The 14,111-nt window shown below is 34.8% G+C and overlaps 1 protein-coding gene and 1 non-coding gene across 2 annotated transcripts in view; both read right to left on the bottom strand.

Annotated features, from left to right (window-relative positions):
* PIK3C2G (phosphatidylinositol-4-phosphate 3-kinase catalytic subunit type 2 gamma) overlaps positions 1 to 14,111 on the bottom strand; it is a 646,925-nt gene that overhangs the window by 616,208 nt on the left and 16,606 nt on the right. The window lies entirely within an intron of this gene.
* LOC111761952 (U4 spliceosomal RNA) lies at positions 7,759 to 7,900 on the bottom strand. The gene has a single exon (XR_002795176.1). It is a non-coding gene; the product is annotated as a U4 spliceosomal RNA (small nuclear RNA).

Below are 14,111 nucleotides of genomic sequence, written 5' to 3'. Positions count from 1 at the left end.
CTGTTTGCTGTCCCCTAAAGCAAGCCTCAACAAAATTCAAAGAATTTAAACACTTCAGGCTAATCTCTGATCATAACAAAATTTATCAAAAGAATAACCAGAAAATTTCCTGCTGTTCAAAAATGAATAACCTAGGAACAATTACTAAATAACCAAGGAATTAAATGAGAAACATAATGGAAATTAGAAAAATATTAAAGTAAATGATGATGATAGGAATCTTTAAAGAGCACTTTTCTCACCCAAAAGTATCCACAGAATAAAAAATTATGAACACTTCCCAAGTTTATGAGCTGACTGAAACCTGACAAGGAAATTACAAGAAAAGTACTGGTCAATATTGCTGAGGAGATTAAAATGAAAAAAAAAATCCAAACAAAATATTAGCAATAAAATTCAGAAAACTATATTCTGACTAATATATATCTATTTGGAAGCATGTATTTTGTATAATTTTACACTGTGTTTATGTGGGGCGGGGGCAGTGGATACATGTGTACACATATATACTATACCCTGAAAAACTAAAGCTTTTTTCAAGATTACAAAGTTGGTTGAACTTTAGAAAACCAATCAATATATTTCACATTAACAAATAAAGGAAGAAATCTCAATCAACTCAATAGATTCAGAAAAAGTAGTTGAGAAAATTCAATACACTTTCATGTTAAAAGAACTGAACAAATTAGAAAGAGAAAGGTACTTCCTTAACCTGAAAAACACTATAAATAACTTACAGAAAAGAGAAAACATATAGTTAATGATGATTTGTTATTTAAAGGAAGGGCACCTACTTTCACCACTTTTATTCAATGTGCTTTGCATGATCTTATTCACCAAAAGGCATGTATAAGAATTCTCATAGCAGCGTTACTCTCAATAGCCCAAAGCCTGAAATCAATTTAAATGCTCAAATATACTAGAATGAGTAAAGAAATTGTGATCAGTTCATTTAAAGGAAGATGAATATACCATACTTATAAGGACATGGAAGAAACTCACAAATATAACCTAACACAAGAGTATACATTCCTTATATATATATTATATGCTGATGAAAGTGGCAAGAGTGATTACACTTGCTGATGTATTGACTGAAAGGCAGCAGAAGTTTCTGTGGTTTAGATGAAGTTCTTTGTTTTTGTTTTTGTTTTTTAAACTGGGTGCTTGTACATTGTGGTTTCCCTTTCTGAAAATTTACCCAGCTGCACACCCATACACTGTATGCTTTCTACATCAATGTCTACTAAGTAAAGTTTACAAAATAAAATTTCTTGGATAAACACTGAAGGAATAAAAACAGTGCCAAGTTCCAATTGCATCAGATTTCCAAGCCCATTTTGTATTTTAAAAGCGCAAGAGAAGACAGAGATCAAGACACTTATCTTGTGTAATTATTCTACAGGAAAGTGCTTCTTTCAAAATAAATATATTTCTACATATCTCCCCATCTCTGTCTCTGTATCTATCTCTTATCTGACCCCAGATTCTTTAATCTTTTCTGTGAAAAAAAACGTAATAGCTTCAGGTAAGGAGGGCAGCAAAATTATTAGAATCAGATCATAATTCAGGTTTAGGTATAAGACCTGTTTTCTCCTGAAAAGTGGGTGATGCTTTTCGTGAATTTCAAATTGTTTAATATCAGAGTAGTTTCAAGGATTTAGCCTGAAACATGGAGCAATATTTTCTTTTTACCAATGATCACAACAGACCTTATTCAGGATGCAATTGGATAATCCTTTAAAATTTTCATTGCAAATAATAGTGTACTTTATCAGTTGGGGTTTTCCAGAGAAACAGATCCAAGAAGATCTGTGATTAATTTTAAATAATTGAGTCACATAAGTGTGGGGTCTCCCAAGTTTGAATTTCATAAGGCAGGCCAACTGGCTGGAAACTTAGCTGGAGTGGAATAGCAATTTTGAGCAGAACTATTTCTTTTCCAAGAAACTTCAGTTTTTGCTATTAAAGGCCTTTAACTGATTGGATGTGGCCCAACCACATTAGAGAGGGTAATCTTCTTTGCTTAAAGTCAACTGATTGTAGATGCTAATCACATCTACAAAGTACCTTCTTTTTTTTCTTTTTTTTCTCTGTTTTTTAAAAATGTTACATTCAAAAAATATAAGCGGTCCCCCCTTACCCCACTCTTCCCATATCAACAACCTCTTTCAGCATCATGGGACATTCATTGCACTTGGTGAATACATTTTGGAGCACTGCTGTACCACACGGATAATGGTTTACACCATAGCCTACGCTCTCCCCCAGTCCACCCAGTAGGCCATGGCAGGATGTACAATGTCCAATATCTGTCCCTGCAGTACCACCCAGGATAACTCCAAGTCCTGAAAATGTCCCCACATCATATCTCTTCTTCGTCTCCCTACCATCAGCAGATACCATGGCCACTTTCTCCACATCCATGCTACAATTCCTTCCACTACTAATCACAATATCAGTAAGTCCACTCTAATCCATACACTATTCTTCCATCCTGTGGACCCCGGGATGGTTATGTCCATTCCACCTTTATATCAGGAGAGAGCTAAGATTCCACATGGATCATGGATGCAACTCTCCTGCTTGCAGTTGTAGGCACTCTTGGCTCCTTGGTGTGATGGTTGACCTTCTTCACCTCCCTGTTAGCTGGCTGGGGTAAGTCCAATAAACCAGAGGGTAGGAGTTGCAAGTCTCCTGAGACCCAGGGCCTGGCTGTCACATGGACAGCCCAGAGATTCAGGTCTCCTGAGTATACACCAACCCCAGTGCCAAACACAGGTCCAGTAAAAGTGACAGAAGAGGCATGTGTAGAAAGATTACATCTGAGTCCAACTCCTCATACTCAGAAACACAAACTCCAAAGTAGGGCCTACTGACATGGCACTGAGCTCCAGAAATACTACATGATCTCTCTGATATGAAGTAAGTAAACCAAGCTGTTTCAGAGAACTAGGGACTGGGTGATAGGCTTAAAGGTAGTTGGAGGAGAGGAAGGTTGTGAGCTGACACCTACATGGCTGAAATCTATGATAACCTGGAGGTAAATATTTGTGCAGGGAAGAAATAAAATGGGGGTATAAGGATACATTTGGGTGGGGCTTTGAGGGGTTGAGGGGGGCTAGGGATGGGAGGATGGGTCAGATGGCCCAAGAAATTGGGGGGGAGGGTGGGGTGAACATTTGAAAATAGGGGATTGTCAGGTATGTGGCTGAAACTATAATATTGAGAAAACTCTTTAAAAAATATAATAAGAAAGTTTATCTGTTTAAGATACTTAAGGGGGCATCTGACACAGGGCAGGCTTCTAGGGAGTGTGTGAGTGCTCATTTTGTCAGTGAGTTACTTCACTGGGTGGAGACCCACACAATGAGAGTGAAGGTATACCCACATCCTGGGGAGGACTGATGCTCTCAAAGAAAGGGAATTGTATCTCTTGAGAGAATTGGGAGCTCCCGATGAATTAGAGCAGTCGAGTATGTCAAACTCTCAATATTGTTGCAAGTATCTGTGAATATGGTCCTTCAAGTAATGAAGATTGATTGTCACTGTGGGCCCTGAAGGGAGGGGGAAAGAGGTGTTGAATATGTGGAATCAGTGTAACTGTGGGGCAATGGAAATGTTCCACAAGATCATGCAATGATGGATATAGGACATGTTAAATTACACCAAAAATGTGTAAAAGTCTATAGGCTAAAATGAAAACTATAATGTTAAACATAAGATAACTAAAAATTTAGAAAATTGAATAGTTTAAAATATAAACCATAATGTAAACCCAAATGGAACCATGTTTGAAAGCTATTGTTTCAATATCTGTACATCAGCTGCAGCAAATATTATATGAACATGTAAAAAAATCATTGCCGGGGGAGCGACAAAATGTTTTATGTTGGATATGTGGGAGTACCCAATATTGTATAAGTGAATTACTGTGATCTAAAACTTTTGTGAAGACAAACTTAATAATGAGGAAAAAAAAAAGGATGTACACACTGAGGAAGGAATGAAGAATTTGCCTTGCCACTGTATATACAGGGCAACACCTATTGCAGTGATGAAAGGCAAAACATCAAAAACAAAGCTTTTTCATTTTTTGATACCCCAATTTATTTTTTCTTTATTTAATTTTTCTAAATTAATATGTATTTTATATCTAACCTTTAAACCCATCACTATATTCCATTTTACTATTAATGGAACCTGACAATATATTAGGCTGCATTTTTGAAGAAGTTTTGGACCACAGAGAGTTTCAACTATGGCAGGGGAGGAACACTGGTGTGGGGTGTTATTGATGGATGGCACATGGTTGGAGGAAGTTCTCCAGGGCATGTATACAGAGTACATAAAAATGTTTGGATATTTTCATAGTAGTTACAGTTAGAAATGACAACTGAGGAAGTGCTGAGTTCCTAGCCAGGGGAGTTCTATTACATTCTCCAATTGAACAGCAACAATCCCCCAAGTGCAATGGCAAAGAACAATAATGAAGGCTGGTCCAATAATGAGCCCTTGATACTGATGACTATGCTTATGAGCCTGTGCGCCTGATAGATGAACTAGACCTAGAGCTGCAGGGTGCCTACGAATTACCTCCTGAGAGCTTCCATGTTGCTCAAATGTGGCCAATCTCTAAGCCAAACTCAGCATATAAATGCATTGCCTTCCCCTCAGCATGGGACATGACTCCTGGGGATGAGCCTCCCTGGCACCAAGGGATTACTACCAAACACCAGCTGATGATGTAACTAGAAAGAGACCTTGAATAAAATGTTCAACTCGGACCAGCAGAATATCTCAGCCTACATGTAATATCAGGTGTTAAAAATTGCTTTTTGACCTTGAATAAAAGGGAGAAATGGAAAGGACAAATGAGTTTATATGGCTATGCGTCTCCAAAAGAGAGTCAGGAGGTCATCAGAGGGGTCATGCTTATGCACGCCTCAGCAAGGTCTCAGAGACAGCCAAAGTAGATACAACCCCAGGTACTGGTTCTCCTGAGGGTTACAGAGACCCAAAGGTTCTACAAAGTACTTTCACAGCAACATCTAGACTGGTGTTTGACCAAATGGTCACAGTACCCTAGCCAAGCTGACATATAAAATTAACGCTTCACATGTACTTTTTCCCTTTTCAATGGAATGCCTTAAGATGACACATAATGGAAAATAAATAGTATATGAGTGTTCTCAGGAGTGGAAAATATTTGTATACATCTGTTTTATAATTGTTAATAACTCAGATTTAAAATTAACAACAGCAGATGTAGTGTTCAAAGGAGAAATTTTCCTATTTTTTACCTTTTTTGAATAATGAGTAAAATTCTGACCTTTCACAATGTATGATAATGTTCTATGTTGTAAATTAAAAAAATATTTTGACAATTTATTCACCTACCACACTATATTTTAATCTAATAAATTATTCTAATGTGTCAAAATTTTATTGACAATGGAATAATTTTATCTAAAGATTATCCTTTAGAATATTGAGTGCCAACATACAATAAGTTTATTTTACCAATCCCGTCAAATTTCCTGTTTTTCACATTCCATTAAATTTCACTATGTATTTCAAGAAAACACACAATAGCTAACAAATTTTCACTTAAGCAAATTAAAAGTTATATCCAGAAATACACTGTTTCATCTCTATTTTTCTTTTTATGTTTTATATAATACCTTTTAAAATAGGTTTGAAAAATGCAAAATTTTGTCATGTCATCTATAATAAAGTAAGTGCTTCAATTTATGCTAAATGTGCAATTAAATTATATTGGAGATATAAAATCTCTACATTTTAGTAGAAAATTTGGGTCAGAGACATGTAGAATAAGATGACATGTTAAAAGAAATCTTATGTACATTTACTGCAGTACCTTGAACATAAAAAAATACTATTTTTATATTTTTAAAATTAACCTGGAAATTGCCTGCAAAGAAAATTCCAGTATTCAAAACTATTGGGGAATTGTAAGAAAATACTCTTAAATATTACAATATAATTGAGAGCTAAAAATAAATGTATTATCTTTATGGGAAAGGCCTTGCAGATGTTTTATAGAATTTGAGTTCTTTCTTGAAGAAAATAACTGTGCTCTGATGGGTGTTAAACAGGACTCTAAAATTGTAGGTGTGCATTTCGAGAGATTTTTCTCACAATAAAGTGACAAATAGTTTGTTGATCTATATTACTGAACTAAAATGCACTATAATAATATTTGTTTTATTTTCATATACCTTATTAAATTGCTGCACATGGTGGAAATAGTAAAAGTGATAAATGATGTGTGTATGGATTGAAAGACACGATATAGCAATGATGTCTAGTGTCCCTAATAGCTATAGTTTTAATGCAGTCCTCTTTGATATCTTAGCAATGTTTTTTTGTAGCCATACATAAGCTTATTATTAATTATTATTAATTCAAAACAATGTTAAAAAATGTAATCCCTCTCCCTGAAGTTAAGGTTTACTTTATAGCTATTGTAATCAAGATAATGTAGTGTTAGGTAGAGAGATAGACACATAAATCAATGGAACAGAATAGAGAACGTAGAACTAGATTCACACAAGTATATCAAACAAATATTTGACAAAGGAACAAAAGCAACTAGGTGGGAAGAATGTAGCCTTTTCAGTTAATGGTGCTGGAAAAATTGGGCTTTCATAGGTAAAAATACAAACCTCAATCTATAATGCACATCTCACAAAGATTAACTCAAAATGAATTATGAACTTTAATGTAAAATGAAAAATTATAAAAGTTCTAGAGGAAAACAAACATAGGACGAGGCAGAGATTTCTTAGTCTTGACACCAAGATAACAATCCATAAAAGGAAAACAATCCTCAAAATTAAAACTTTTGATCTGAAAAGGTTCTAGTAAAAGGATGTAAAGAAAAATTACAGCCTGGGAGAAAATACTTATAAGTTACATATCTGATAAATGTTTTACCTAGAATACATTAAAAAAATCTCTCAAACACAACACTGAGAAAACAAATATTCTAATTAGAAAATAGGCAGAAATTATACATTTTGTCAAAATCTCAAAAATTATGCAGTGCAAAGTGTAAAGCATAATGTAAACTATAGACCATGGTTAGTAGAAATGCTTCAGTGTTTGTTCATCAATTGTAAAAAATGTACCACAATAATGAAAGATATTGTTAAAGGAGAAAAGTGTGGGAGGAAGAGATGGGTTATTTGGGAATCCCCTATATTTTCAATATAACATTTATGTAATCTAAAGTTTCTTTAAAGATAAAGAATTATTTTTATTAATAAAAGACAATATGCAGAAGACATATATAGATATTTCACAGAAGAGGATATACAGATAGAAAATAAACACATGAAAAGATGCTCAACATCATTACCCAACAGGAAAAGACAAATTAATCTCACAATGAAATATCATAACATGTCTACCAGATGGCTAAAATAAAAAATAGTGATATGTCAAATGCTGGCAAGGATGCAGAGAAATTGGATCACTCATACATTCCTGGTGGGAATTTGAAATTGTACAGCCACTCTGAAAAATATTTGGAGTTTCTTTAAATGAAAAATAGACTTAGTATGCAATCCAGTAATTTCAATCTTGGGTATTTATTTACTCCAGAGAAATGAAGACTTATTTTCATGCAGAAATTTGTGCATGAATTTTCATAACAGCCTTATTGTAATAGTCAACAACTGGTAACTATCCAATGTCCTTCAATGAGTGACTAGTTAAACAAACATACAATTATCTCCATAGAGATTGTAAAAAAATTGTCCATGCCAACTATATTTAAAGAAATCATGGTGGGATATTGGGAAATGTTTTCAATTAGCAATAATTTCACCTCGGATAGATCTCATTGGCTATGATACTGCCAATGCAAAAATCTGCCAATGAATTTTATTTATCAAATGAAAGGAACAAACCATTCATGCATAGAACTACTTTGATGAACCTCAAGGAAGTTACGGTGAGTGAAAAATCCAACCTAAAAAGTATATATGCTCTTGACAATAGTTAAAAACTTTTGTGAAATTGCAATTATAGAGATAGAATAGATGTTTCCAGGGGTTGGGTATGGAGGCAGGTGGGATAGCTATAAAAAGGTATCATGAGGGAGTCTGTGGTGATAGCACAGTTAAGTATCTTGATTGTAGTGGTGATTCTTCATATCTACATCTGTGATAAAACTTCATGGAGCTATACAGCACAGATCCAAATGAATGCATGCCCAAATGGGGAAATCCAAATGAGCTCTGTGGATTGTATCAGTGTCAATTTCCTAGTTTTGATATTGTACATAATTATGCAAGATCTTATCATTGGAGGAGGCTGGGTGAAGGGTACACAAAAGTGTCCAGCACCCAAAAGGGTAAAGTCCACAATTAAAGATTATCAAGCATACAAAGTTGCAGGAAAATATAATCCATTATTAGGAAAAAAATCAATCAAACAATAATGAACTGAGAACTGGCATAAGTGTTAAATTTAGTAGAAATGGACATAAAATCATGTTAAAATTGTTCAACAGAGACATGGAAGTAATAATAGAATGACCAAAATAGAACTTCTGAGATGATAAATATATTAGATGAGATTAATAGCAGATTAGACACTGAAGAAGGAAAGAATAGTGAACTCGAAGACATGACAACAAAAATTAAATATTTTCCAACCCTTAAAGAACAACAAAGGAAAAAATTGCAAGAGCATAAGTGAACTGTGGACAATTTCAAGCACTAATAGATATATTTGGGATCCCCACATGAAAGGAGAGAGCAAGAGAGGCAGAAAAATATATTTGAGAAATAATGGTTGAATATTTTTCAAATTTGATATATACAACCCTGCATTTTCCAAAAAGTTCAATAATCCTTATGAACAGAGAACATTATGAAAACTACTGAAAGACACTTAATCAAATTGCTCAAAACAAGTGATAATGAGAAAATCTTAAAAGCAGCCAGAGAAAAAAATCATGCAAAGATCAAGAATATGGAACATTTCTCTCTGCAAACAGTATAAGCGAGAAGATAGTGGAGCAACATGTCTAAAGTACTGAAAGAAAAGATCAATTACAATTCTACACCTGGCAAAAGTAAATCTTAAAAAGGAGGGCAAAATGACTTCTTCAGACATGAAAATCTGAAAGAAATCATTTTCAGCCAACTTGTATTTGAAGAAATGTTAAAGGAAACCCTCCATGCAGAAGGAAAATTATACTGGTTTGATGCCTGGATTTTCACAAGGGAAGGAAGAACATGGGAAATAATGACGGCATGGCTAAATATGTGAGCTTTATTATTTAAACATCTTTAAAATGTAATCAATTGTTTAAATAAAAACAATAGCAATGTATCATTGATTCTATAACATATGCAAAGCTAAAACATGACAATGGTAGCATAAAGGGCGGGAGGAGAGAAATGGGAGTATACTGATACAAGGTTCTCATATTACATGTATTTGTAGTGGTATAATATTACATGAAGGTAGGCTGCAATAAGTTAAAGGTATCTATCATAAGTTGTAAACCAACCATAAAAATAACAATACAAAGAGTGATAGCTAATAAACCATAAAAAGAGATAAAATGGAACAATAAAAAATAGTTAATCCAAACAAAGGCAGATAAAGAGGGAAAAAAAGGCAACATTAGATGAGACAAATAGAAAATATACTTAATCATATAAATAATCACATTAATTTAAATGATCTAAATCCTTATTAAAAGGTAAATACTGTCAGATTGAATAAAAACATAAGCCCAGCTGTTACCTAAAAATGCACCAAAATAAGACAAATGGATTAAAGTAGGTTAAAAGTAAAGAAAGAAAAAGGACATAGGATGCTTACACTAATTCAAAGAGGGCTAGAGTAATATATAAATATTACACAATTATATGTGAGAGAACTTTCATACACACACACACACACACGTACACACACATCCGCCTATAACTTTATAGCAGAGGCAATAGTTTTGAAAACTCCAGATAGCCTGGGCACCGATCTCCTAGTTTATAATGTAAGCACCTGAGTATGGAATAAAATAAGAGGATATGATGATGTAATAGTAGCTTTCCTACCATTAGAAAAGGAAATAATAGGATACATAGTTTGTGTATAGGAAAAACATCGGAAGGAAACAGCTAGAATTTTATTGGAGCAGTGAAAGAGACATGCTATCAGAGCAATTAGGATAGAGCTAAAAGTTAACTGCATTTTCTAAGAAGACAGAGATGGCTTATGGAGTGCTACAATTAAAATTAAAGTGACAAAGACAAAGAAAGGGACAATATATGAATTATCAGTAATTAAAAGGAAGCTAAGTCTGAAGCAAAACTATAAGCAACAGGATTAAGCTTTTGGATATTAAGAAGGAGGTGAATCTAGGTCTCAATAAGCTTTGAATATTTAAATTAACTTATCTTTATATCCATAATCATCTTAATCCTAAAATTCAGAGGTTCTGAAAAATCTATCACTGTGAAAGTTTTCCATCAGAAAGCAATTTAAAATAATTACATGTGGAAAAAATTGGAACTTTCTTTCACTGAGTGCCATATTTCAGATATTTTGCTATATGGTTGGATACTTTATATATGCAATACTAATCATAGTAGTTACAGTAACATAATAGTGAACCATATGGAATTACCAGTGGGGCACAGAGGCAGGTAATTTACACATGTTTTCCATTTTATTCTTCTCAACATATGACAAGGATAGTAAAACCTCCATTTTACATACCAAGAAATTGGGACTCAGTGACCTCTCCAAATGGCTCAACTAGTAAGTGGTAAATTGAGACTCAAATGCTTTTTACCACTATAGACCTCACCTTTTTTTAAAGGGTAAAAGAGCATGAACCCATAACTAATAATGCTGAAAGAAAATGTGACAGAGCCATTTTTGCATGTGCAGCTGAGGGCAAAATCCATTTAGTCTAGTTTCCAGGTATTATATATATAGCAATGTGGAGCTCCAACTAAAATTTTTGAGATTCCAATGCTTCCTTTAGACTGAACGTTATTTCAAGCTACTCCTACTTTCTTCTTATCACAGCAGAAATAACTTGATTCTCACCAATCAGTTGTGCTCAGGGCCCATTTCTTTCCAGCATCACATATTTTTTACTCAGCATCAATTTTCTTTGCTGCTAATTTGACCCTGATTCCAGGTTCCTGCTCTGAGCACAAGGCACCGTCTTGTTCCAGTGTCCCTTCCCTCTACCAACCCCTGAATTTCTAGATTGGTCCATTTGACTGCAAGGAACAGAGACACAAGCAGCTTTGTGATGTACATGTGATTAATAATAAGGAAATAGTTAGACTGGACCTGGAATGGAAACTCTTTCAGAAAATGAAACATCTCCAGTGCAGCTTTATTCTCTTTCTCTTTCACAATAAACAACACAGTGTTCAGATAGACTCGCTTGAAGCTCCAGCTGAGTGACTTACTATTCCCTTCTTACCTACTTAACACTTTCTTCTGTTAAATGCAGAAATAATAGTGCCTATCAGATATACTTTTTTTTTTAAGATTTATTTTTTTTATTTATTTCTCTCCTCTTCCCCCCTGTTGTCTACTGTGTCCATTCACTGATTGTTCTTCTGCATCTGCTTGCATTGTCAGGCAGTACTGGAAACTGCGTCTCTTTTTGTTGTGACATCTTGCTGTGTCAGCTCTCTGTGTGTGCGGCACCACTCCTGGGCGGGCTGCACTTTTTTCATGCAGGGTGACTCTCCTTGCAGGGCTCACTCCTTGCACGTGTGGCACCCCTAAGCGGGGGATGCCCCCATGTGGCACGGCACTCCTTGTGTGCAGCAGTACTGCACATGGGCCAGCTCACCACATGGGTCAGGAGAACCTGGGTAGTGAACCCTGGACCCTCTATATGGTAGGTGGACACTCTATCAATTGAGTCACATTTGCTTCCCCAGATATACTTGTTTTGATCATTCAATAATTGAGTACAAGTAAAACAGCTCAACTTCACCCGGACCACTTTAGTACTCAGTATGGACGAACTTTGCTAATTTTTCACATAGATTCCACAGTCACTTTTAACTTCCTACTTTTTTTGTGTAAGTCTTCTTTGTTCATCTACTACTACACACTTTGGTGTTGTCAGTTTTTTCTCTAGTCAGAATATCTTTATAGGTTCTGCTAAAAGTAATAATAGTTTAAAATAAATCATTGGTCTGATTTCATCAGATGAAATTATGAACCTTTAGGCTTTGGTGTCAGATTTGTTTCTTTTGTGTATCAGTTCTAATCATTTCAGGAGGAATTTATAGAAACCCCCGCTCATGCTGGTTTAAGTAGCTAAGGAAGCGTGTTGGTCTGCAGGGCTGATTAGGACTCCCCTTCTCTAAGGATAGCTCCTAATACACGTTGCCGACATCTCATTCCCTCAGTATAACCATCACTTCTGAGTCCCCCAGCATCTTTAAAATGACATGCTTATATTTTGGCCCACTGTTCTTCAGAAACTTCCCAATATAACTCAGGAAAGAAAATCCTTGTGGGTAACTACAAAATGCCATACTCCTATTTCGACATCAGTTATTGCAATCAAGCATTGAGGCAACTCATTGACACATAACACTGCCTTGACATTGGGCATTTTTACTACTCTCTAAGGACATTTTCATAGGAATGTGAGAAAATTCTTTCTCTCTTGGGGTCCAATTTCAAATTTATCTGAGAAAGGGACACAAAAAGTTTATATAGCCACTTCAGCGAAGAGAATGATACCCAGGTTTGTAAATTAAACGCTACTATATACCTTAGATTGTATCCACAACTTTATTCACCCACATTACCTTGTGCTGAATAACAAATACTTAACACATTTTAGAGTTTATTATTCTCATTTTAATAGATTAAGACACAGGCTCAGAGGTTAGTGTTCTAGCAATAAGACAAGAAAAAAAAATAGTCTGCCATTGTATTTAGGCTAGGTTGCAAGTAGTGAAGCATTTGCTTTCTCTGATTTCCACATTTTTTTGTCTGTTTCAGAGGAATTTGATGTTTGACTATCTCCTTTTATCATGTTTCCTGAAAGCAGTATTATTTATAGAAATCTGTTGTTTTACTTAAACTTTAAATTGCCATCTGGCAAGATATTCCTTTCCCTTGGGCACTAGAAACTTCCATATTAGGCTGGCCACAGAGACACTTTCATTATTAAATCTTTTGCCAAGCTGTCTTTCACATTGTAATAAAACAAATCAGAATATAGTTTTAAAAATACTATTGTAGAGAATGCATTTGAACCAGTGATTGACATCTTTTAATGGATTAAATTGTATAGGAAACACCAATCAGTAGGAAATAATTAATTTCAGGATTTTACTAATTAGAATGTGAAGTTAATTTTCCTACTTAACATTTAAAGCTGGGAAAAGGAATTCCTGGTTTCTATTTGCAGTTCGCAACTCTGACATTTTAATGCAATGCCTACATTTGTGAGGGAAAAGAACACGGATGTGGCATTCTTCAAGCTTGAATTACTCTCCATGGACATAGCTTTATTACCACAAATTGTAAGAAAGGCTACTTTTCTATTATCTCTGTTTCCTATGAGATAGACATAGATTTTGTATTGTTTGTGCTGATTTTCATATGTTGATTTGGTTTGTGCACAAATGTGTGTATGTGAGTATTTGTGTGTACTTTGACCTTTATGCCTATTTCAGATTTTGCTGTTCCATTAATAATGTCTTTTTAATTATCTCAAACATTAATTTATATGTCACTCCTAGAAAGGCAACTCTTGCTATTACCTTTCATTTAGGATGCTGTTCATTTATGACCATTGCAGACTTGGTTCACATTTCAGCACTCCAACTTCTTATTTAGTGGTCTCTGTTTTAATTTTCTTCTTAATATATCTGCATTAATCCAGTTCTTGCAACCTCAACCCACTTCTTGTCTACAACTAGGAAAAACAACCTGTTTGTTTAATCCTTAATAGGAGGAGAATTTCAGACAGGAATAGCTTTAGAAAAGAGAGAGCTAAATCTTGTTTTACATATAGGGACACCAAGCACCAGAGCCCAATGAATAGGGCACACACGGGAGGTCCTCAG

Source organism: Dasypus novemcinctus, chromosome 20, assembly GCF_030445035.2.
Source record: "Dasypus novemcinctus isolate mDasNov1 chromosome 20, mDasNov1.1.hap2, whole genome shotgun sequence".
NCBI classification, from domain to species: Eukaryota; Metazoa; Chordata; class Mammalia; order Cingulata; family Dasypodidae; genus Dasypus; species Dasypus novemcinctus.
The sequence above is the reverse complement of the archived record's forward strand: the minus strand, read 5'-3'. Positions and strand labels throughout refer to the sequence as shown.